This window comes from Mesoplodon densirostris, chromosome 9 (assembly GCF_025265405.1).
Source record: "Mesoplodon densirostris isolate mMesDen1 chromosome 9, mMesDen1 primary haplotype, whole genome shotgun sequence".
NCBI lineage: Eukaryota > Metazoa > Chordata > Mammalia > Artiodactyla > Ziphiidae > Mesoplodon > Mesoplodon densirostris.
In genome coordinates, this window is record NC_082669.1 from 42277170 (window position 1) to 42303199 (window position 26030).

Genomic DNA, 26030 nt, shown 5'->3' on the forward strand with positions numbered 1-26030 from the left:
AGTAATCATCTGGGCCCTTGGAAAGTATATGCTTTTATTGGTAAAGCAAGACAAATAACTAAAAAATGTAGTGTGAAATAACTTTGAAATGAGTGGGACCAAGAGTGCTGTACTAACTAAAGAAAAGGACAAAATTATTGTTTGAGAGAAGAACATGGAAATCTTCAGGAAGGAGATGAGATTAAAGTGGACTTTGGAAGAAGTGCAGAATGTAATACACTGAAGTGACTAGGAGAAGGGCATTGGAGAGAGGACAGAGAGGGGGAAATGGCGATTCTGAAACTTTTCCTTTTTCCACAGCAAAAGGGGAGTCTCTAGAAACTTTTGGCTAACACAATGTTTTAGGAATTGTAGAGGAAATGATTAAAGCAGGGATAACAATCAAGAGGTTAATAGTAACATAATAGTTTAATAGTCCAGTCATGATGTTCATACATGTTTCTAGATAGAGCAGGGAAATAACTAAGGAGAAGATGCTAAAAACTGTTACCAGTGAAGACTGGGACTGAACGACTGATGAAATATGAAAGCAGAGAGAAAGAACTTAAAACTTTCACTATGGGAAATGAGGAGAATAATGACACAAAGGAAGTCCACTTGGTGAGAGAGGTGATGAGTTTGTTCAGAAATGTTTAAAAGTTATTGAAAATGTAGAAATATATTCAGGGTAGGAGGCCAGGACTGGAGATAAGAGTAGTCTCCCCATCTAAATTGGAATTACAGTTGAGTCCAAGAAAGTAGAAGAATGTTCTTAGAAAAATCTAGAAAAAGAAGAGCAGAGGGACAAAGTACGTAAAAAGTTGATAGAAGAGGGAGGATCTGAGGACTGAGGAAAGTGACAGGATAGCACAGTGCTGCTACAGCAGGAGGAGGGAGTGCTGGACAGCAGGACCCTCAACTGGAGAGGAGAATGAGACTGAGAAAATGCTCTTGGGTTTCCGAGTAAACCACCAAATCTACCTTGGTAGATCACTAAAAACAGAAAGCAGGTAGTGGGGGTTATGGCTACATGGAGGGTCATCGTACTATTGTCTATTTGTGATTTTGTAAAGTTCTTTCTTAAGTTTTAGAAAATGTGAATAAGAGTCAAGGAAATGAAAGTGAAAGGAAGAAGAGAAGTAGAATGATAATTCAGGAATAACAGTAAATATCTCTTCTTCCATCTCCCCTCACCACCCCAATATAAGGAAGAAGTATAGCTACAGTGTAATCTTTAAGGTGCAAGCTTTGGTGCCATTGTGGGTTCACATATTAGCCCTGCCACCTGTTAGCCGATGTTCTGGGGCAAATCACGTGATCTTGAATACTATGAGACAGGTCCTTTGCATATATCAGTTCATTTAATCTTCACATTCTTATAACATGGAGGATCCGTGAGAGTTATGTGTCTGAAGTTATAGATAGTAAGTGGTGAAGCCAAGAAGCAAACCTAGCTCTGTCAATCCTAGAGCCTGTGTTCGTAACTCTAAATGATCCAGAGAGGTAACAACTGAGAGTAGAATGTATTACACGGTACTCTTTGTTGGGTTCCTGAGCATCAGTACCATACCCAAGACGAGAGTGCCTTCTGGATCTTTGCGTCTACAGCTCTAATTAACATGCACTCAATCGACAGCTGTCCCAAAGTGGAAGTCACATGCCTGCAAGAGCCAGGTAGGTAACACATGAGTATAGGGGGCTGAAGAGCTCACCCCAACTGTGAGATAGTGTTTGAGAAGTAGTCACTGCTCAGTACCAGTCAATGCAGCCATGTGGAGAAGTGGGTCCATATTTACAGATCTTTAATTTTTTTGATTTTTGTTTTGTTAATTGAAGTATAGTTGATTTACAATGTTGTGTTAGTTTCTGGTGTATAGCAAAGTGATTCCGTTATACATATGTATATACATTCTTTTTCAGATTCTTTCCCATTATGGTTTATTACATGATATTGAACACAGTTCTCTGTGCTATACAGTACAACCTTGGTGTTTATCTATCTTATATATAGTGGTTTATATACAGATCTTTAATTTTTCAAAAGAGTATGGAAATGAGGATTTTTACTCTGACAATGAATTCAAAGTATTCTAAAACTAGTATGTAGAGTAAACAAAATATGCATGTCCTCAGGGCTGGGTCACAACCTCGGCAGGACCAGGCAAAAGTCCACTTTTACTCTAGTGGTCATTAAGAGAGCAATACTATTCATAACTCCTGCAGTTTCCGGCAAAGGGAAAAGATGCCCAGAAAATGGCATGTCCAAGGATGGTGCCTAAAACAGTAAATCGAAAAAAAAAACAGTAAATCGTATGTTCCCTAAGAAATAACCTGTAGCACCTGGTGACACATTTTGGGTTGTATTCAGCTCAACAAATAGCCTTGAGTGACTAACTGATGCCACTGGGATACTACCAACATACAGTGCTTCAAATGTGCCAGATACTGTTCTAAGTGCTTTTCATTTAACAACTCTTTTAGTCATCCCAAGGACTGTATGAGACAGGTGAATTTATTATTCCCATTGTACAGAGGAGAAAACTGAGACACAGACAGGTTAAATAACTTGCTCAAGGTCACAAAGTAAGCTTCAGAGGCAGGATTTGGACCTAAGTATCCCACCTCCAGAATCTGAACCCTTCAGCTCTGTTAGCACTATATTGCTGATTTTGAATGGGGGGAGGTGGGGAGTGATGATGCTGGATGATGCTGGATGGAGTTTGTCCTTTGGTCCTCAGGAGAGGTGCTGCAATGGAGATATGTGATACTTTTATTTTTAGCATTACATGTCACATTAACCACCTCAGCAGAAAGTAATCTTGTGTGGTAAGTATAAAATATCACATATGTTGTTTCCCATATCATTTCTTTAAAATAAATAAATAAATAAATTTATTTATTTACTTATTTATTTATTTACATACATATGTATGGATGGATGGATGTATGTATGTCTGAGTTGGGTCTTTGTTGCTGTGCACAGGCGCTCTCTAGCTGAGGCGAGTGGGGCCCACTCTTCGTTGCAGCGTACAGGCCTCTCATTGTGGTGGTTTCTCCCGTGGCGAAACATGGGCTCTAGGCGTGTGGGCTCAGTAGTTGTGGCTCACGGGCTCTAGAGCACAGGCTCAGTAGTTGTGGTGCACGGGCTTAGTTGCTCCACGGCATGTGGGATCCTCCCGGACCAGGGCTCAAACCCGTGTCCCCTGTATTGGCAGGCAGATTCTTAACCACTGCGTCACCAGGGAAGACCTCCCATATCATTTCTGTTCATGTCAAGACCACCAAAATATACTTATACAACAGCTAAGCAGTATTCACAAAGGTACTTTAGGCATTTACGAATATAAGTATATACATATTTGTAGATGCACATGCATAAAGTCTTGGAGTTTTTAGTTTTATTCACAGGGTTGGCTTTTTTGACATTTTAAATCTCAGCAATCTATTAGTGTATTTGATTAAAAGAGAAGTTCCTAACAAAATAATATTAAGGGGCATGTAAACATACTTACCAAGTTCTTAGTGTTCTCATCCGTTCCCATATTTCATCAGCAATTTTTAAAAATTCTAGCCCTCAGAGAGAAAACACTCATTTGAGGATATTGGATTGCCTCAGCTTTTTACAATCAATGTCATTTTGCATGAAACTAGAATACGAGATATTAATGTTTCCAAGAGTACTTTTAAATATCCCACTAATCCTTACTCTCTCAATGTAGCCACGCTTAACAAGCTGAAAACTATACCTTTAAAGAAACAAAAAAGAGCTTTCTCCTCTACTTCCAACATGCAAGTGAAAGTCAGTTACAAAATCATTTGTGTCTAGATTTCTGCAACCACCTACTAACTTCTCCCATATTCACTTGAGCCCGTCTCCAATCCTTTCTCCATAGAGTAGCCAGAATGAGCCTTTCAAAAGCTCAGTCAGATGATGATGCCACTGGTTTTTCCTTTCGCCCTTTAAAAACCATCACTGCACCTAGAAACAAATCCAGGCTCTTCACAGAGACCTTTCTGACCTGGCCCATCAACCCTCCAGCTGCATCTCAGCCCCCTTCCTCATTCACAGTGAGATACCGAGACACCTGTTCAGCTCCTAGAACAAGCCGAGCTCTTTCCTGACTCAGGGCCTCTCATCCTCTGATCCCCTTCCTGAAGAGCTTGTCCCCCAATCCTTTATGTGGCTGGGGCTGCCTAGCCTCCGCTCCTCAGAAACAGCTTTCCTGACTACTTAGCCTGAAGTTGATCCCAAGAGTTATTCTCACTGTTACTTTTCCTTCTCAGAACTGATTTCAATCCATAATGACACATTTACTTTTTGTTTGTATATAGTTTTGTCTGCCTTTTCCACTGGTTATAATTCCACGAGGGCAGGAACTATGCTTGTGCTTTCTCCATTGTATAGGTGGAACTTAACAGAAGGCCTAGCACACAATTATCATGCAATCAAAGTTTACTGAGAGAAGTGAAGACAGGAGGAGGGAAAGGAGAAAAGGAGGAATGGAAGAAGAAAAAATTAACTGCTAGTTTCACTCAAATCTAATGTTTTATTGTGGGACTGTGAGGTTTATTCAGACAATGTGAATGTCTGTTCAGACAATTCTCAAGTTTCTTTCTTTCTTTGTTTGTTTATTCTTTTTCACATATAAACTGGGTTGGATATGTAGGAAGAATTTCAGAACCAAAGTAAAGTTAAGACATAGTGAGGGGAGCCTAAAATTGTTTCAGATCCCTACACCAAAATCAATGCGTATAAATCCTGTGTGTTGACGGGATCCTACAATGGTGTAACTTTGTAGGTATTTTTTAAATTAAATTACCATAGGAAAAATGCCATCAAGTGGCAAAAGAGGAGTTTAGTCATTTTGTAAAATGACCTGAAGTTTATAACTCAATGCTAACTGATTTACCCTTTCAATCATTATTTGTTGATTTCTACTGTACATAGTTAAATGAAAAGAACAGGGGAAAAAACCCAGAATGCTTATGTCTCACAATACAAAAAATTCTTACAGATTTTTAAGCCCCGCATTCCTAACCATTCATACATTGATGAGAATACCGGCATTGCTTTTGCCTTGCTTTTGTCATAGCTCATTCTTCTAATGTAACCTCATAAATTTATAAGGTTCAGGGATTTGTATCACAATTTCCTGGATCTTCCCACTCCCCCTATGTGCAAATACTGAGTTTGTTCTTTGTTGTTGTTACCTAAAAACCAAGCCTTACAATGGAAAAATGTTGTGAAAGTCTCAAGTGAAATGTCTCCTACGTGCCCCTGTAGATTGGGCCAAAAGATATTTCTAGGGCATAAATACTGAGAGGTGGAAAGGACAGCTGACAAGGAAGAGGGAATGACTCATTCCAGCAAGCCGCTGAACGAAGACCCTCAACTGTCCAGGTCCTTAGGATAAACTCCTGAAATCAGAAGGTTCATCTAAAGCAATCTGGCTCTCCTACTGCTTGCAAGTTACTACTGTTTGCTTGAGGAAGTTAAGACTTCTGAGAAGACATTGTTCTTTCAAATAAAAACACATGTGTTGCCCTCTAGAGGCTACAAGGGAAATGATTCAACTTGAAAATACCAAAATGGAAAAAGTTGAAAGGAAAGAAGGCAGAAGGCACTGATGTTTATCTTTACTGGTTTTTGACCTAATATATTACATTTAGTGTCAGACTTTAAATTGAGAAGTAAATTAATATTATACGGAGGAAGTTCTGAATCCGATGCAACTAATAGTTCTCTCCGGAAACAATTCTGGATCTTCTTTCTTTTTTTCTTGATTTCTACCTGAATTTTTAAAGGATTTTATCAAGGTTACATACAATAAATTTACCCATTTTAAGAGGACAATTCAGTGATTCTTTTTTAGTAATTTTAAACCAGGTTGTACAACTATCAGCATAATCCAGTTTCAGAACATTTCCATCATCCCCAATAATATCCCTCCTGCCAATTTACAGCTAATACCCATTCTCCGCCCAGCTCTTGGAAACCACTAACCAACTTTGTATCTCTATGGATTTGCCTCTTTTTTCATTTTTGAAATATGAAAGTCTTGAATTAAATACTCCATAACATAACTATCAAGACAAGTCTTCCTTTTTGTAACGCTTCTCCTTCAAACCCTCCTGCTTTGATCAGTGTCATGAAAAGGGGGTTAAATCCCTTACCAAAACAAACTTTTGAGAAGTAAATATGCACTTTTAAATGTCTCCCACAGTGTATATTTAACCTTCCACAGTTTTGAGAGTGATGCTAAATCTGTCTCTAATATCTATGGGAAAATTGACCATGGATATACTTTTAACACATGAGTCAACAGTCCATTTCAAAACAAGGTTTCACATCCCAAGGTTTTATAAAGGATTAATAGTTTTTAGATTTGCCTTCATTGGGTGTGAGCAATCAATTTTCAATTGACTATACAAAAATCCTAAATTATTCCCTAAGTATTCTTTGCTAATGAGGTTTTAAAAAAAATCTCCATTTTGAGTCTGTCAAGACATTTTAATCCTAGTGGTGCAACACAGACCCCATGCTGAAAATAAAGATTCTCTCAAGAACTCAGATTCTCTGGAGATTAGGTCCTGGAGCTCCAGTCTGTCCTTTGGAGCAGGCATGCTGCTCTCAAATTTATCAGATTGCACCGGGAAAAGCACTTAAGTTTCTGAACCTCAGTTTCCTCACCCATACAATGGTGATAATAAGAGTTTATTTCAGATGTAAAAGTTCTGAGATGTGTGCCTGGAACATAGTTCACAGTGACTGCAATCAGTATTATCTGAAAGTTATTTTACCAAGGATAATTATCATCACTTCTATTTAAGAGTAAAGAAAGCACCTGTGGTTGGTAATATTATGACTGGCAATAGGCAGACTGAGGATTTTTAACCATTAATTTATAATTACTTATATCATATGCTTTGTGGATCTTCAAGGTCAAGCTGTGGTTTCAGTTCATTTCCAAGCCTAAGGACCAAACCAGGAGAAATTAAAAGGCTGATCTCAAAGAAGGTAACAATTCATTTTGGGGCCTATGTGCCAAGAACGTGCTTACCTCCTCTAACACTTCTTGTATTCTCTGTTTTTTATTGCCTTCCTAAGAGCTTTTCCTTCACCTCATCCAAATGGTAAGTTGCCTATTTCACAAAGGTCAGATTATGGGATCATAGCAAGGTGGAAGTAGAATAAACTAAGGTCCGGATAAGTAAAATAAAATAAATCAAACCAAACAAGAAAACAAAGATGGGTATTAATAGTTTGATTTTTAGGTTCCTTTTTTTCTAAGCAATTTATACTTTAAGGCATTAAGTTAGGAACAGTACGTATCTTTGTGAATCAAGACCAGTGGAGAATCAAACCACTATAATTAATATAACAACGCCTGCTGACTCACCTCCACTAAACACAGTTTCTAAAAGCCCAAATCTGCACATTAATTGCGATTAATGCTTCTCTCCTCTTTTAAGCACCGTGGGGCAGAGTTGTATAAACAGCAAAGTGTTTTAGTTTAAACAAAATATAAAAAACTAGTTCTTTCTAGGTGGTAAAGCTCGGTCTGCATATTTTCATTATTGCATAATGGTTACCTTTAGCCCATAAACTGCAAGGTCACAGTAAGGTCACAATGAAGTGGCAAATGCAATAACTGAGAAGAAAAATAACTAGAGACCATATTTAAGATGATTTTTTTCCCTAGCTAAGTAAATGAGCATTCTTTTAGTGTCACTCATTCAGTAGTGCTGATTTAAAATAGCATTTCTATTTAAATCATTCATCTATACTCTGTATTATAATAAAATTTCTAAAAAATTTCTTTTTAGTGCTTCCCCCCCCCCTTAAAACACACAATCCAGAATTTGCTGTGGCCCAAATGGTGAGATTTAACTTAAACGTTAAAGCCATCATTGGCTTAGAATGTGCATATACTAACAGTCAAAATAAAATAATATGAAACTGGTCACTGTTCTGAATGTGAATACATTAAAATAAACAAAGAGGAACAAAATAAAAAGAATAAGTCCAGGGTCTTTGTGTTTCTAAAACGCTTATCCCTTACACTGGGTGATGGTAAACTAATACTAGGTATTAGTAATTTTAAAAGTTTTGTACCTGCTACTTCACATAAAATGCAAAAGTGTAAAGTCTGCTTAGGCAGGAAACAGCTTGAGACCTTTCTATCCAAATGTGTTGGTCAGTGTGATAACTGTGTTTTCATTTATATGCTGTTGATACCCAAGATACAGAAAATAATGTCATCAATTTCCTTCAATTACCTCATAAAGGATTCATTTGCACTCAGGGAATAAAAAGGTTGTGACAGTAGCTTCAGGATCACTCAGCAGCAAGAATCGACATTAATAACTATCCTCAGAGGCACAGAGGGAGGGAAAAAAGTCATTTACTTAACATTCTTTAATTCTTTGTGGTATCACAAGACTGTGTCATAATTTAGGGTTGAAAAGCACATTTGTTGTGCTCACGAGGAAAGTCATAATCTACATATTTTTTGTGACACTTGAAGTTATGAGATCTTAGGCAACCTTTAAATGCAGTATCCCCCTGCTGAAAGCTCTCAAATCGCCTTCAGAGGAAAAAGAAAATCCTGATATTACTTTACTCCTGAGACTTCAAATAGCCCAGGCTTTATTGTATAAAGACATTTCTTTATACAATAGTTAGACAGTGCTGAAGAAAATAACTTTTGTATGCTTATATTGTAACATAGGGTCACGTATAGCTAATTAAGCATTCTTCCTTTAGTTTGATTACATAAAGAGTTGGTTTTGTAATTTAATAGCACGTGAAGGTCAGTATAGTTATGAGAGAAACCTTAGATGCTGTGACAAATCCAATAACTACCAGGGTATTTTGTTCATAAAAGTAAAGCATTTCTCAAAATATTTTGCTGATTTGTTAAGGTACTGGGAGATATTTTGATGCCTGTGGGGCTGACCTTCTCCAGGACACTATATAGTGTCAACAGATTTGACAACTAAGCAGTGTCATCTGTCTTGGCCGTCAACAGATTTCCACAGAAGGTCAGATTTGTATTTCTGAGTAAGGAAGAGACCAAAAAAGGATAATTAAGTTGAGGTTCACAGGTATTTGAACCAAGCAGAAAAAAAGACAAATATCAGTTGGCCCTTTATTTATACACCCAGCTTTACCAGTTTGGTGTAAACAATGCTGAAACACTTTTCATATGGGATTTTAAAGTCCTTTTTCAGGTAACGTCCCCTCCCGCAATCTAACAGGCTAACCATCTTAGCAGAAAAGACTTTACTTTCACGTTTATGTCTCCTTTGCGTGTTTAAAAGAGAGAGTGATTCGGGTCTTACAAGGCCAGGAATCTTTGAAATGAACTTCAGGAAAAGTTTTAAACTACCTGAAGCTCCTGAAACAAATATAAGACTGCACTGCCCTCCAGAGGTAACTCTTTGGCAAATACTTTTAATCAGTTAATGTGAGGACCAAATGCTGAGGTAATCCGCATTATAATTTTACTCCTGTCGTCTCAAATATTTTTAAAAATATACATCTAAAAATCAACTTACTGTTTTCTCCTAAGAAGAATATTACATTTTCTTGGCGCGTCCATCTTACCTCATTTCCTTTTGTCCTGTTCAAAAGTAATATTTGCCTCAGCTTTTGCTAAATGTTAAATATTAATTTTGTTGTTATTGTTTAGCAGAGCCTATTTATTCAAGTATATATTTTCAGAGAAATCAGATTAAATGGGTAGCCTAAGGAAACCTTAACAAAACTGAGAAGCCTCAGAGGTGACAAAGGAACACTTGAATATTTTACAGTCTAATTATATTGTCATCACTTAACTAAGACTTGAAGGGTACTCACAGCTATTGTGAGAAAAACATAAATTTATTCTGAACTCTTTTCTTCTTGAGCTTTTGTTCTCCAAAGGTATGTAAACTCTTTCTGCCCCACATGCCACCTCAAATAAGGAACAATTTTGTGGATTGTCACTTTCCCTTTATTCCCTATCAATTCAAAATTTTCAAGATTTAAGACAAAGCTAATAACTTCATAATAAAATTGTGATAACCAGTACGAATGACTCAAAACACATTAATGAAAAGTATCAAATCACAAGTATCTAGTTGGGAAATTTAAACTTTACTTCTCTACATAACAAATTTATGTAGGGCCTTGAAAATATTAACTTTTTTAGTTATCATAACACCTAAGAGATCAGTATTATTATTACCATCTAACTTTTACAGATAAGACACAGAAAAGTTAACTAATTGCTCAAGATCATGAGCTGGGATGTGATGGAGCTGAGATTCAAGCTCAAGTACTTTGCCTCCAGAGTCCTGATTCTTAATTTCTTGAATTTAACTTAATTTAAATGGTAACTTACATATATACATTTTCCCTCACATCATAAAAAGCATTAATAAGATTTAAAATAAAGGTAATACTTTTTAGGTTTTTAAAAATCTAAGGCACATAGAAAGCTTTAAAAATATTAAAACCCTAGTAGATGGAAATACTGGAAGGTAGAACGAAATTGTAAATCATTTTTTTGTGATGACTTGCAAATATTTACTAAGTCATTAATCTTAGGGGGAAGGTAAGAAATGAAGAAAATATTGAAACATTATGGAAAAAATAACTATCTTCTCACAGTAAAAATAAATTATATAAGTAAATCAGCCATTGACTTATCACTCAATATCAAAGATACATTTTATCCTATAAATATCAAGCAACTGCTTACTATTTTTCAAAATAAGTAACTGTGATTATTTTCTGCATTATAACGAGAAAGAAATGTAGAAAACACATTATTTATAAGCAAATACTAAACTCATTTTTTTAAAAAGTGAGTGTTAATATGAGACTTTAGACTCAATCACATAGCCAGCATCACAAACCGACAGTCATTTAACGCAGACAGGGATCATAAAATATACTTCAGATTGCACTTAAAAACAGTGTTCTTGTACCAAGCACGAGCTGGCCAGCTAGCTACCCAGCAGCTGGGTTCAGAAACTTAAAGGCCTCTGGGAAAGCAGCTTGGTAACAACAAAGCAAATGTGGTCAATGCCCAGTGTCTTTATGGGGATTAGACCAGGGTCACGGCTTCGCTGCGGCACCTGCACAGCTATAACATAAGCTTATATCCTACATAAATCATAACCCCTATGTTTTGAAAGCAAATAATAAAAGAGTTGTTCCATGTCTCTTGACCTTTATTTCTGGGAAACTTGGATTTTTCCCTTACAGCTATGGTATGCACTAACCATCCCCAGTGGGACAGACTTAGAAACCCCTGTCATCAAACACATGTATAAATTTACACCTTCTCATTTCCAAAGTGATTTGCATCTTAAGTATCACTAAATTATTATTTTTTAAAGTAGCTTAAGGTGAGGAGAAAAGGGAGAGTGAGAAGGAAAGAAAAACAAAAAGATACCTGAAAGAAGAAATTAAAATACCAGTATCGATGAAGACACATAACTGACCAGGTAGGGGTAAAGGAAAGCCAGATGGATGTTGCCACTGACAGTTGCTAAACATTGCTTTACACAGATGCCAATGAACCTGGTGCACAGTTAGCTCCTGAGTTCTCTTTTTTGTTTGTTTCATGGAATTCAAATACTCAAAACTACTGCCTCCCAAAATAAATTATTTTTCAAAACTTAGCATTAACACTACATGAGATATCAATGAAATGATGTTGTTAGAACTAGAGAAAAGACAAGGTCGCTAATTACCCTTAAATCACTAAGTTACATGTACAATAATTCTGGACACCTATACATCCAGTTTGTCATAGGGCAAAAAGTAATGACAGTATAAAAACACCCTAGAAAGCTATTGAATTAGTGTTACCACACATATACGATAATGCTACTAATAATAATGAATAATGACCCAAGCTAGCAGATAGGAACTTTCCCTCAGCACGTAGAGTACCTCCTAATACTGGATAATGCTTAATCCTCACATAAACTCTAATGCTCTAGCTTCTAAAGGAAAGAGTAAGGAAAATGTACTGAGTATTAATACTGAAGAGCGACTAAGTTAGAGTAGGAAGTCTTATAAGAAAACTCTTTCATTCCAGATATTCTATCTAGAAAAATATTTTTTATTTTCTTCATAGTGATATTCCTGGTGGTACAAAAAGTGAAATCCAACGATGTATTTTTTGGTCAGGAACTCTGTTATGAAAAGTAAAGCTAATACAGATGAAGTTAGGATAATTACCAAGACATCATCTATGAAGCTGTAATGCTGTGAAAATTATAAAATTACTAATATAATGAATATCAAATACATCCTCCAATTCAATGTTCAATATTCAGATATTTCCCTGCTATATGCTAGGCACTGGGGATGCAGGAGTGAACATAAAGCCACTGTTCTTGAGGACTTACACTGAGGAGAAATACAAAATAAATTTTAAAGTGCATAGCACGTATTAGCTATTGATTCCTGCTGCAGAGCAAAAATCAGCCAGCAAGGAGAAGGGGCAATAGCTGTGTGTGTATGTCAGCAGAAGCTCTCTTATGTAAGGTGATCTGGGAAGGCATCTTTGGTGAGATTAGGCAGAGCTGTGCGGTCTATCTAGGGGAAATTAGCTCCAGACAAAGGAAGTGCAGAGGTTCTTGAACACATAAGGCATATCGTTTAGTGCTTTGTGGGCCCCCGTAAGAACTCTGAATTTCATTCTGAGTGAAAAGAAAGCCAACGAGAAGCCAATGTGAGAACTGTATGCTCCGATCTTGGGGAAAAGTAATTGTACTCAACTTACAGAAATAGTTTATATGGCTTAGTAGCCAGAACTTGAGCTTGAAGACAGATGTATCTGGATTAAAATAATTTCTCTTTTTCAATGTCATAGCTATAAGATTCTGTCTTAGTTACTGCATTTCTCAGCCTCCATTTAAATGGTCATAATACCTATATTGCTGTACTATTGTGAAGATTAAACTACACATCTAGAAAAATTACGCATCTAGTAAAGTGTGCTCAAACCCAGTCCATAGTAAGCGCTCAATGAATGTTTCTTAAATGAATATATGAATCTTTACTACGAATCTCAGGTCTAAATTCCTGATATTGCTGCTACAATTCATTAAACCAGGTAAAAGTTTCCCAAATTCTCCTGATTATAAGAATCATCTGGGGTGCTTGTGTTTCTTCCTATGTCCCACTGCAGAACCCAGAATCTTCTGTGGAACAGCCAAGAAATAGATATTTTAAACAAGCAATCCAGAGGATTCGTATGACTAAGGAATTTTGAGAATCACTGGATAGTTACTGTACCACGGCCCATTCAATTCCATTACTGCTACCCAGACTTTCTTTTAGAAAGGGGGAGAGAGGGATAAATTGGGAGATTAGGATTGACATCTACCCATTACTATATATAAAACAGATTACTAATAAGGACCTACTGTAGAGCACAGGGAACTCTACTCAATACTCTGCAAGACCTATGTGGGAAAAGAATCTAAAAAAGAGCAGATATATGTAAATATATGTATAACTTACCTACTTTGCTGTATACCTGAAACTAACAACACTGTAAATCAACTATATTCCAATAAAAATTTTTAAAAATTAAAAAAAAAATAATAAAAAGGGGAAGTAAGAATACATGTCCCTTTCAACTCTCTACCCATTTCAAAACCCAATACTTACCTTCCTACTTCGTAAAGTTACAGGGGTCTGATATACAGATTTTAAAAATGTTGTGATGTATCAACTATGTCAAAGATCCCTTTGTTGATTTTAACTGAATAGCAATAAAACAATGTACATGGGATTTCTTTTTAGTTTTGTTTTCCCTTTATGAGCTACAAATCCAAGCAAATGTCTAAGAAACTATTTTCTAATACTGGAAGTTTTTATATAGAGTTCATTATAAACAGCAGCCCCTCCTAACCCCCTGCAGGGGGTTGTGATCAAGGTCTCACAATATTTAGAAACTTTTCTTCATGTTTTATTTCTTGGTAACATAATTAAGAGTGTTGCTGATGAAGTGCTTATTTTCCTTTCCACTTTCTGGTAAGAGTGGGAAAAACAGACTTCATTTGGAAAGTTTTTAATATGTTTTAAAAATACACATTGCTGGACTTCCCTGGTGGCGCAGCGGTTGAGAGTCCGCCTGCCGATGCAGGGGACACGGGTTCGTGCCCAGGTCCGGGAAGATCCCACATGCTGTGGAGCATCTGGGCCCGTGAGCCATGGCCGCTGGGCCTGCGCGTCCAGAGCCTGTGCTCCGCAATGGGAGAGGCCACAACAGTGAGAGGCCCGCGAACCACACACACACAAAAAAAAACAAAACACATTGCTGTATATTTGGCAACTGCTGAGTGGTACGTATTTTGCAGTGCTGGTAACCAGGAGTGGATGGCATTATATTAAAATGGTGAATTAGTACTTTTTTCCTACAAAGTTTTGTGTTCTAAAAAGAAGTGCTATAAAATATTCATTCGGCATGATGCAGAGAACAAACAAGAGAAGTTTTTAAAACTCTCAATCCATTGTATGATGTAAAAAAATTGACTGGTAGGTACCATATTATCTTTGTGTGCCACCAGACCCTCCTATGAATGCCACACCCATGAATTAGGAAGAACTTTAGACATAGGAAACAAAGTAAAGTGGCTATTTTACTTTGACTGGCTATTTAATTCTCTTTGGACCAAGAAAAATGATCTGAACTGTCATCCTCTGGCTCCCAAGCAACTAGTGGGATATGCCTATCTTCTCCTGCTTTGAGATTTCAGTGACTATTAATGATAGAGTCACTAATCAAACATATGGATGTCTATTATAAATGTACAAGATAAAAGTATCTTACAATCCTATTGACCATTACCTATCAAAAGCAGCAACATCCTACATATTTCAAGATGGGAAGAAGATTCTGAGAGTATTTTTCCTAAAAAAATATGATTTCCTGGTCAGATGATTTTTTTTTCTTTTAATAACAACAAAAGAATGATGTGAAAAGTGCAGCTCTTCTCTTCAACCTAAAAGAAATATCTCTCAGGAAATATTCATATTCATCTTTTAGTCCAACAAAAATAAAAGGAAAAAAAGTAAGTTGTGTAATGGAGGTTGAGGCATCCAACAAAAGCAAAACTACAGAGGCTACAATAGCATGTAACAATGTTTGAGATTTAGATTATCCAAATTCTCTCATGAAGAAATAGTCATAAAGATTTAATGACAGTGGGTGGTACTTGTTTCAAAGCATTGTCAAAGTAAATGTACTTTGAAATCATCTAGCTCCATTTACTCATATCAAGCTATCTATTTCAAAGGTTTTATGAATCTTTTAAAGTGCAAACAGTTTTCTTTTTTGCAGCACAATTACTGCTATCTTAAAAGGAAGAAACTTTATTCATTATGAACAAAAACATAACCTTTCTTTAGCAAAAGACTTTTAATTAAATCAATTACATCTTGCAATCGGAAATTCAGAATGTCTTTTCTATATTTTCTAAATTAGCATCAATGTACTCTAGTCTCTCTAGGAAATTTTTAAGAAAAAACGGTGCCTAAAAACTTTAAAATCTACCGTTAAACTTCTGTGGTTGCTGCTGTGTTTGGAACATAAATATAACTATACATAAGACATGAAAAGAAACAGGAACAACTTAACTAGATTCCTTGGAAAGGATTCAAAACTAATGCATGCCAGGGGCCAGCAGGGGGAGTAAAATCCCCAAAATATAGGTAAAATAAAAGAAATATGCTGAATGAAGGTAGAGACAGCACCAACCTGGAAAGAATCAGTCACCCAATCAAATAAGAATAATAAATAGGCTCTTTAGCGCCTTAGCCTAGAGATAAAATAAAGTTGAATTATACCTCAACTATATATTATGGGGAGCAAAATAAGCTAATCGGAATTTCTTCATTAGTCTCCTAATACTCAAACAATTGTCTTTTTTTTCATCTTCTGTTGACTAATAAAGATAATAATCTACTAGAGGACAGTCAGGTACTTTTTCTATTATGACAATTTTAGAGCAGTTTTAGGTTCACCTATCATACACTTTTATTAAACAAGAATTTATTAAATGAACAATTTATTGAATTCCACTGTGTGATTAGCTAGGAGCATCATAATTCCTATTATCAATGATCTTTTAATCAGACATTTTTCTAGCACATGAGTGAAAATGATGCTTAACATGATCTGTATGAATTAACAACTCCTGGAGCACAGAGGAGGGAGAAATTTCTAAAACCTATGAAGAAATAAGCCAGGAGAAAATTTTCAGCAATAGGTTAAAATATATTCCATTGTTCATAATGTTTCATTGGAAGTCATTTTATCCATAGGGACACAACATTATCTAGAAGAAAGGAAACCCTGGCCTTTGGAAACAATAACCCTTTCAGGTTACAGAATTACTAGTGCATCTGATTAAAATACTACCTGTCAAACCTCTCAGGAGCACCTACTACCATCTGACAGGTGTTTGCTGGCTGGTTATTTCACTCACTAAGGCGGTGAAGGACTATAAACTCCATCCTCTCTTATTCCCATTAAGATGTGAGGGCATGTGGTTTTAGGAGAGATGCCAGATCATCCAAACTCCGATTACACAAACTCTCTGTGGAATGACCTCACTGATTATCCTTTAATAAAAGACGTTGTTCATCAAACATCATAGCTCCTTATGGATTTTACTTATCAACCCTCAGAAGTTGGTGAAAGAATTTTTTAAGTTAAAAAGAGAAAGAGTTTTGCTAGAAAATCGTCAACTGTGCAGTTAACACTGAATTTGATAAACAGTACATTCCCAGTAACAGCCACCAAAATTCCAAGTTAAATCTGTGCCCTTGGAACATTGCCAAAATGCCACAGCATATTTGCACTTTGAACAAATTGCACATTTTTAACTCCTATTTTTTTCTGCCAAAACAAAAGCTCAAAATATGCAGATTCTGTCTTCCTTGAAAACTTTACAATGGTAATTTTGGATGCAAAGAAAAATGCTTTTAAGACCAACAGAATGATAGATTAATTTGACTTGTTATTTTAGTACCTAAAACTACCTGAACTATTTCTGGAGGTCACATGTGCACATAGATATCCTGAAATTGTCACTACCATCATCTGGCTTGAAACTAGACAACTTTACTAGAATTCTTTCTTTGCTACCTGGTCTTTGCTTCCTGGTCAATATCCATAATCTCTCAGCCTCAATTTCTTTATCTGTCAGATTGGGATATTAATACTTTATAGGCCTGTTGGAAGGAGTTAATGATATAATAAATGTAAAGTACGTAACCTAGCTGCTAATAGTAGCTAATCAATAAATGATGTCCCTACTCTGATATCCGATTAGACATTTGCACCTATGGGTTCAAGACACTAATCATGGACTTGTAAAAGGAAAACAGTTTTTTAAAAGGTATTTCTAGCTTTCACTTATAATCTGAAACACCCTTATTTTGGACAGTGTCTTAATAAGAGAACTCTGTAAGAAACTGAATACTTTCTGTCAAGTATACCATTCCCTCCCCCTCAAACAATTACTCATTAAGACCTTGCTAAAGGACCTTCCTACTGAATTGCCCACTACAAAAGAAATTCTAGTAAAAGTAGATATAATTTGGTTAGGACCCAATAGAGGTGAGTTTCCCCAAACTATTTTGAGATTATATTAGACTATTACTTTAGTGATAAATATTATCTGTTCCTACTTTTTGATAAAAGAACACCATGATTCCTTTTGGTGGAAATAAATACACGTATAAAGGTGAATTTACTAAAATGGAAATAATTCTTTTGAGGAAATGCAGATTAGTATAGATTAAATCTATGCTAAAATCATCTTTATTTTACTGAATCCAAGAAAAGTGGAGAAAACAGAAGAGTCTTCTAGCTAGGACCAAAACAGAAATTTATATTTTGTGTTTTATATTTTGCTGTCTTTTAAACTATATTCTATTTAAAAACAAAAACATCAAAGTATGAATTTGATTTTTTGTTTTAATTTTGATATAAGGAATACCTCCTTCTCCTCGTGGTCCACATTCTGCAGACACATCCGAGCTGCACACACCATACACATAGGCAACTTTTTCTGTAGATAATCTGAATGCTACAATGATTTGAACTGTGCCTAAAACTATTTCCATTAAATTATGTCTAATATATTATAACTGTTTATTAATAATTTATATATCATAAATTCCCTTGGAGGTTTTTTGTTGTTGTTGTTTTTGTTTTTGCTGTACACGGGCCTCTCACTGCTGTGGCCTCTCCCGTCGCGGAGCACAGGCTCCGGACGCACAGGCTCAGCGGCCATGGCTCACGGGCCCAGCCGCTCCGCGGCACGTGGGATCCCCCCGGACCGGGGCACGAACCCGTGTCCCCTGCACCGGCAGGCGGACTCCCAACCACTGCACCACCAGGGAAGCCCTCCCTTGGAGGTTTTTAATAGCAAGTTACTAATTACCTCTCTTGCCAAAAGTTCATGAGACATGAAGTATTTACTATTAAATATCTTCTATATTTCACCTTTGGGAATGCTGAAACGTTTCCCAATGAGGTAAGCATAAAAAAACCTGATGAGTAAGATACCATAGAGATACATTAAAAATCCCATGACACTGAGTTTGTTTTGGTTAAAGAGCCCAGCTTTAATTGCGAAAGATAGGATTAAATGTACATCTTTACAGGAGGAGATTTTATGCAAGTAGGGTACAGAGATGATCCAAATCACAAATAAATGACTTGGTGAATTGTTACTGAGAATCTTTTGTCTGCATTGAGACTTTCACTCTCATAAGAATATGCTGAGCACCATATTAAGGGTTCTTGACAACATTTCTCCCAAGAAACTTTACCCAACTGATTATATTAACAGTTCCCACCTGTCTTTCAAGACAGGATTCTTCTCTCTCATTCAGTAGATTCATTTAACCCTTGCTTGTGTATAATATAAATATTAAGCTTGTTTAACACAAATCGAAAATGAATCAAATTAAGTGGACATGCATTTGAAATTGAGAGATTGTTTCATGTGATTTGTAACAAAAATAATGATAACAATAAAATAAGTAAGTTATTGGGGGCTTTCCATGTATTTATCAAATGTTTTACAATGCTCTCTCATTTAAACCTCTCAACAAGCCTGAAAGTAGGCAAAACTATAATTCTAATTTTGTGGATTAGGAAAGTGAGGCATATAGAAGTTAAGAAAATAGGCTTCTTAATAAAAAGGAGGAAAATAAGTGACATAAAAATACTATGCATCAGAAACTTCCATTTCCTGTCAAGATGCAGTAATGGACTAGATTTACTCTCTCACCTGAAACAACCAAAAGTAGACAACACATTTGGAGCAATTGTTTTAAGACACTGGACATCAGGCAACAAAGTATAGTGATTCCTGAGAGATGTGAAATATACAAGGTAAGCCTAAAAATTACTCTAGTTTATTGACTTGAAAGATTTGCTAGTGATGGTACAGCGAGTGAAAACCCAGGAATAACTCAGCCAGCTCACATATTTGAAGAGAAAAAGCTGAAAGTCTGGGAACACCAAAGTATTCACAGCAGAGGGTACTAGAGAGAAGAAGGCAGCATGAAGTGATAAATAGAACTCCAGAGCTATATACAGAAGGAGTGATCGGCAGAGTACTCATCAGTATATGTATAAGGAAACCACAACATTAGAGGTAATAGTGTGCAACGGTCACAAAGGGCTGGAAATAGTGCTTATTTCCACCAACCAGAGTGGTATATTTCATGAATCATTGGAGACATTGGATACAGAAAATGGAAGGGGCTTCTCACAATAGTGAGAAATACTAAGGCCTAGAGAGCATTACTCCAGTCATGCCTAACTGGAACCAAAAGAATAAAACTGCTTTCAATAACTTAACTGTGTCCTTGAATAAAGCTCAAGAATATTTATAGAAAAACAAAGAATATTCATCACTCAAGAAGGTAAAATTTACAATGTTTGGCACATAATAAAAATTACCAGGCATGCAAAGGACGAAAATATGACCCCAGCTAAGGAGAAAAATCAATCAATCAAAACAGATCCAAAACTGATAGACTCTACAGTTAACAAAGAAAGAAAAGTAAAACAGTTATGAAACTGTATCCCATATGTTCAAAAAGTTAAGTAGTAACATTAAAGATATTATTTTTAAAAACCAAATGAAAGTTTTAGAGATAGAAACTACAATGTTTCAGATGAAAAATACATTGGGCTAAGACTAACAGCCCATTAGACATTTCAGAAAAAGAGATTAGTGGACTTGAAGAAACAGCAGCAGAAACTACGGAAATAAACACACAGAGAAAAAAGAATTTAAAAAAAAAGCAGAGCACTGTCAACATATAGGACCATTTCAAGTGGCCTAAAATACATATATTTGAAGCCTCAAAAGGGTGGGGAATATTTGAAGAAATAATGGCTCCAAAATTTACAAATTTAATGGAAAGAATATGCTCTGAGATCCAACAAGCTCAACAGAACAGAAATAAGGTAGGGGGGGATATTAAAAGCAGCCCAAGGGGTGGGAGTGGGGGAAGACAAACTTTAAGTATAGAGAAACACAGATAAAGAATGATAGCGTATTTTATGTCAGAAACAGATAGTGGAGTAATATCTTTAAAGTACTGATAGAAAAAAATGTCAACATGGAATGCTATACCCAGCCAAAATATATTTCAATAATGAAAGTGAAACAAAGATTTCTTTAGACATAGAGAAGCCAGAAGAATTCATCACCAGCAGATCTGTACTTCAAGAAATGTTAAAAAATCTCCTTCAAACAGATGGAAAATAATATCACATGGAAAAATCTGATGAATCTACACAAAGAAATGAAAAGCACCTGAAATAACTCTGTGGGAAAACAGAAATTTTTCTTATTATGTAAATCTCTTTTAAAAACTTTCTAATGTTTAAACAAAACTCATCACAATACAGTGTAGGGTTTATCAATCAATAATGTAAAAAAATAAATCTATGACAATAACAATCAATGGTCAGGAAGGGGAAACTGCAAGTATACTTTTGGTAACCTTCTCATACTATATACATGAAGCAGTATAGTATCACTTGAAGACAGTCTATGACAAATTAAAGATGTATCTATAAACCCTAACATAACAACTAAATAAAACAAGAAGTTGTAGATGGTAGGCTAATAAAATGAGATAAAATGGAATCATTTTGTAAAAATCAATTAATCAAAAAGAAGGTACAAAAGGAAAAAAGGAGACAAAGAACAGATAGGAAAAGTAGGAAATAAATAGCAAGGTGATAGATTTAACCTAAACATATCAACAGCCATGCTAAACGTAAAAGGTCCAGTACTCCAATTAAAAGGCAGAGATAGCCAGATTTGATACCAAAGCACGATCCAACTCTATGCTGCCTTCAATATACTCACTATAAATATAATGACACAAATGGTTTAAAGTAAAAGAATTGAAAACTACATACCCTGCTAACACTAATAGAAAGAGACCTTGAGAAAAAAGTAGATTCCAGAGCAAAGAATATTATTAAACAAAAAGATCACCATTTCATAATGATAAAAGGATCATTTTATCAATATGACATACCAATCCTAAATATTTATATACCTAATAAAAGAGCTTTCAAATATATGAACCAAAAAGTAATAAAATTACAAGGAGAAATACATAAATACACAGTTGTAGGAGATTGTAATATTCTTCCTCCAATAATTGGTAGAAAAAGTAGATAGAAAACCAGTAAGGATATACAACAATTGACAGAAAAAGCAGACAGGAAATCAGTAAGTTGAATAGCATTATTAACAAACTTGATCTTGTTAACATTTATAGGAAACAACAGCAGAATGCACATTTTTAAAGTGCACATGGGACATTTATCTAGGAATGTGGTACCATATTCTGTGTTATAAAACAAGTCTCAGTAATTTTAAGAGGATTCAGTTCATACAAGTTAGGTTTTCTGACCCAATTGTAATAAATTAGAAGTCACTAACTGGAAAATATCTAGGAAAATCCTCAAGTATTTCAAAAACAAATAACATATTTCTAAATGGTCCATGGGTAAAAGAACAAATCAAAAGGGAAATTAGAAAGTATTTTATGATACAAAATCAAAGACAACAAAAGCAAAAATAAACAAGTGGGACTACATCAAACTAATCTAAAAAGCTTCTGGTCAACAAGGGAAATCATCAAAAAAAAAAAAAAGAAAAGGCAACCTATCAAACAGAAGAAAATATTTGCAAACCACATATCTGATAAAGGGTTAATATCCAAAATATATATGGAGCTCATACAACTCAATAGCAAAACAAACAAACAAAAACTACTTAATTAAAAAATTGGCAAATAACCTGAATAGACATTTTTCCAAAGAAGACATGCAAATGGCCAACAGGTACATAAAAAGGTGCTCAGCATCACTAATGATCAGGGAAATTCAAATCCAAACTACAATGAGGCATCGCCTCACATCTGTTAGGGTAGTTATCAAAAAGACAAGAGAGAACACATTCTGTAAAAAATATTTAGAAACGGCATGTCTTGTACACTGTTGGTGGGAATATAAACTGGTATAGCCACTATGAAAAACAGTATGTAGGCTCTTCAAATAATTAAAAATAGAACTACCATAGGATCCAGCAATCTCATTTCTGGGTATATATCCAAGAAACCATTATCTTGAAGAGATATCTGTACTCCATGTTCATTGCAGCATTATTTACAGTAGTCAAGGTATGGAAACAATCTGTCTGCCAACTGGTGAATGGATCACTAATATGTGATGTGTGTGTGTGTGTGTGTGCAAGTGTATGTGTGTGTGTATGGAATATTATTCAGCACTAAGAAAAAGAAAATCCTGTCATTTGTGACAATATGGATGAACGTGAACCTGAAGGGCATGATGCTAAGTGAAATAAGCCAGACATAGAAAGGCAAATAATGCATGGTATCACTTATATGTGGAATCTATTTTAAGAAGTTGGACTCATAGAAACAGAGAGTAGAAAAGTAGTCACCAAGAGCTGGGGGATGCGGTGGGGGGGGATAGGAAGAGGTTGGTAATAGGGTACAAACTATAAGATGAATAAGGTCTGAGGATCTAATGTATAACATGGTGATAACAGTTGGTAACACTGTATAGTTGAAATTTGCCTAGAGAATAGAACTTAACTGTACATACATACACACACACACACAAAGCGTAAATGTGTGAGGTGATAGATGTTTTAATTACTTTGATGGGGAATTCCTTTCATAATGTATACATATCAGAGCATGACATTATACACGTTTTTTAAAAAAGACACTATTCTAAACTGAATGAAAATAAAAACAATGTCAAAATCTGTGAGACGTAACTAAAGCAGTATTTAAGGGAAATTTTACAGTACTAAATAAATGTATTAGAAAAGAAGGAAGGTCTCAAATCAATTAGATTCCACCTTAAGAACTAGAAATAGGGGAGCAAATGAAACCCAAAACAAATACAAGAAAGGCAATAATGAAGATCAGAGTGGAAATCAATGAAATACAAAACAGAAAGATAATCAGAAAACTAAAGTTATTTAAGAAAATCTATAATACTGGTAAAGTTCTAGTCAAACTGATCATAGAGAATAGAGAATAGATAATATTTACTAATATCAGGAATCAAATTTGTGACATCACTACAATTTTACAGATATTCCAAGGATTATAAGAGAATATTACCAAACACTTTCTGCCTATACATGTGAAAATTTAGATTAAATGGACAAATTCCTTGAAAAATACAAATTAACAAATTCAAGAAGAAATGGGTAGTATGAATAGTACTATACCTATTAAAGAATTTGCATTTGTAATAAAAAAAATCTCCCCACAAAGGAAGCTCCAGGCCAGATGGAGTTCACTATTGAATTCTACCGAATATTTAAGGAGAAAAATAATGCAAACTCTTTCAGAAAACTGAAGGCAAGTGACTCCTTCCCAATGCATTATATGAGACCAACATTACCCTGATACTAAAATCTGATATTACAAGAAAAAAAGCTATAAACCAATGTTCCTCAAACAGAACCCATCAATGTATAAAAAGTATTATATACCTCAACCAAGTGGAGTTTATCCCAGTAATGATAGATTGGTTTACCATCGGAAAATCAATTATGAAAGACAACATATTAACAAAATAAATGACAAAAAATACATGATTATCTCATAGAAGCAGAAAAACACTAAATAAATTCTTCATGAGCTACATGGAAACAAGTGCAAGTTTTAGTTGTATCTAATAGTAAACGTTATTCATTCAGTAATATCATCAAATATTCATTAATACCTACTAGGTACCTGAGCCTAATTCTTGGCTCAGAAAACAACAGGAAAAAATAGATAAAAACCTTCTCTCATATCTTTGTTGCTTATATCTTTTTTTAAAACAATTTTATTGGAGTATAACTGCTTTAAAATGGTGTGTTAGTTTCTGCTTTATAACAAAGTGAATCAGCTGTATGTATACACGTATCCCCATGTCCCCTCCCTCTTGAGTCTCCCTCCCACACTCCCTATCCGACCCCTCTAGGTGGTGACAAAGCACTGAGCTGATCTCCCTGTGCTATGTAGCTGCTTCCCACTAGCTATCTATTTTACATCTGGTAGTGTGTATATGTCCATGCCACTCTCTTACTTCGAACCAGCTTACCCTCCCCGATCCCCGTGTCCTCAAGTCCATTCTCTATGTCTGCATCTTTATTCTTGTCCAGCCCCTAGGTTCTTCATGACCTTTTTTTTTTTTTTTAGATTCCATATATATGTGTTAGCATACAGTATTTGCTTTTCTCTTCCTGACTTACTTCACTCTGTATGACAGTCTCTAGGTCCATCCACCTCACTACAAATAACTCAATTTCGTTTCTTTTTATGGCTGAGTAATAGTCCATTGTATATATGTGCCACATCTTCTTTATCTATTCATCTGTCGACACACACTTAGGTTGCTTCCATTTCCTGGCTATTGTTAACAGAGCTGCAATGAACATTGTGGTACATGACTCTTTTTGAATTATGGTTTTCTCAGGGTATATGCCCAGTACTGGGATTGTTGAGTCATATGGGAGTTCTATTTTTAGTTTTTTAAGGAACCTCCATACTGTTCTCCATAGTGGCTGTATCAATTTACATTCCCACCAACAGTGCAAGAGGGTTCCCTTTTCTCCACACACACTCCAGCATTTATCGTTTGTAGATTTTTTGATGATGGCCATTCTAACCGGTGTGAGGTGATACCTCATTGTAGTTTTGATTTGCATTTCTCTAATGATGTTGAGAATCCTTTCATGTGCTTGTTGGCAATCTGTATATCTTCTTTGGAGAAATGTCTATTTAGGTCAACTGACCAAGTTTGATTGGGTTGTTTGTTTTTTTGATAGTGACCTGCATGAGCAGCTTGTAAATTCTGGAGATTAATCCTTTGTCCGTTACTTCATTTGCAAATATTTTCTCCCATTCTGAGGGTTATCTTTTCGTCTTGTTTATGGTTTCCTTTGCTATGCCAAAGGTTTTAGGTTTCATTAGGTCCCACTTGTCTCTTTTTGTTTTTACTTCCATTTCTCTAGGAGGTGGATCAAAACGGATCTTGCTGTGATTTAGGTCAAAAGTGTTCTTCCTATGTTTTGTTCTAAGACTTTAATAGTGTCCAGTCTTACGTTTAGTTCTTAAACCCATTTTGAGTTTATTTTTGTGTATGGTGTTAGGGAGTGCTCTAATTCCATAATTTTACATGTAGCTGTCCAGTTTTACCACCACCACTTATTGAAGAGGCTGTCTTTTCTCCATTGTACATTCTTGCCTCCTTTATTAAAACTAAGGTGACCATATCTGCATGGGTTTATCTCTGGGATTTCTATCCTGTTCCATTGATCTATATTTCTCTTTTTGTGCCAGTACCATACTGCCTTCATTATTGTAGCTTTGTAGTATAGTCTAAAGTCAGGGAGCCTGATTCCTCCAGCTCTGTTTTTCTTTCTCAAGATTGCTGTGTCTATTCGGG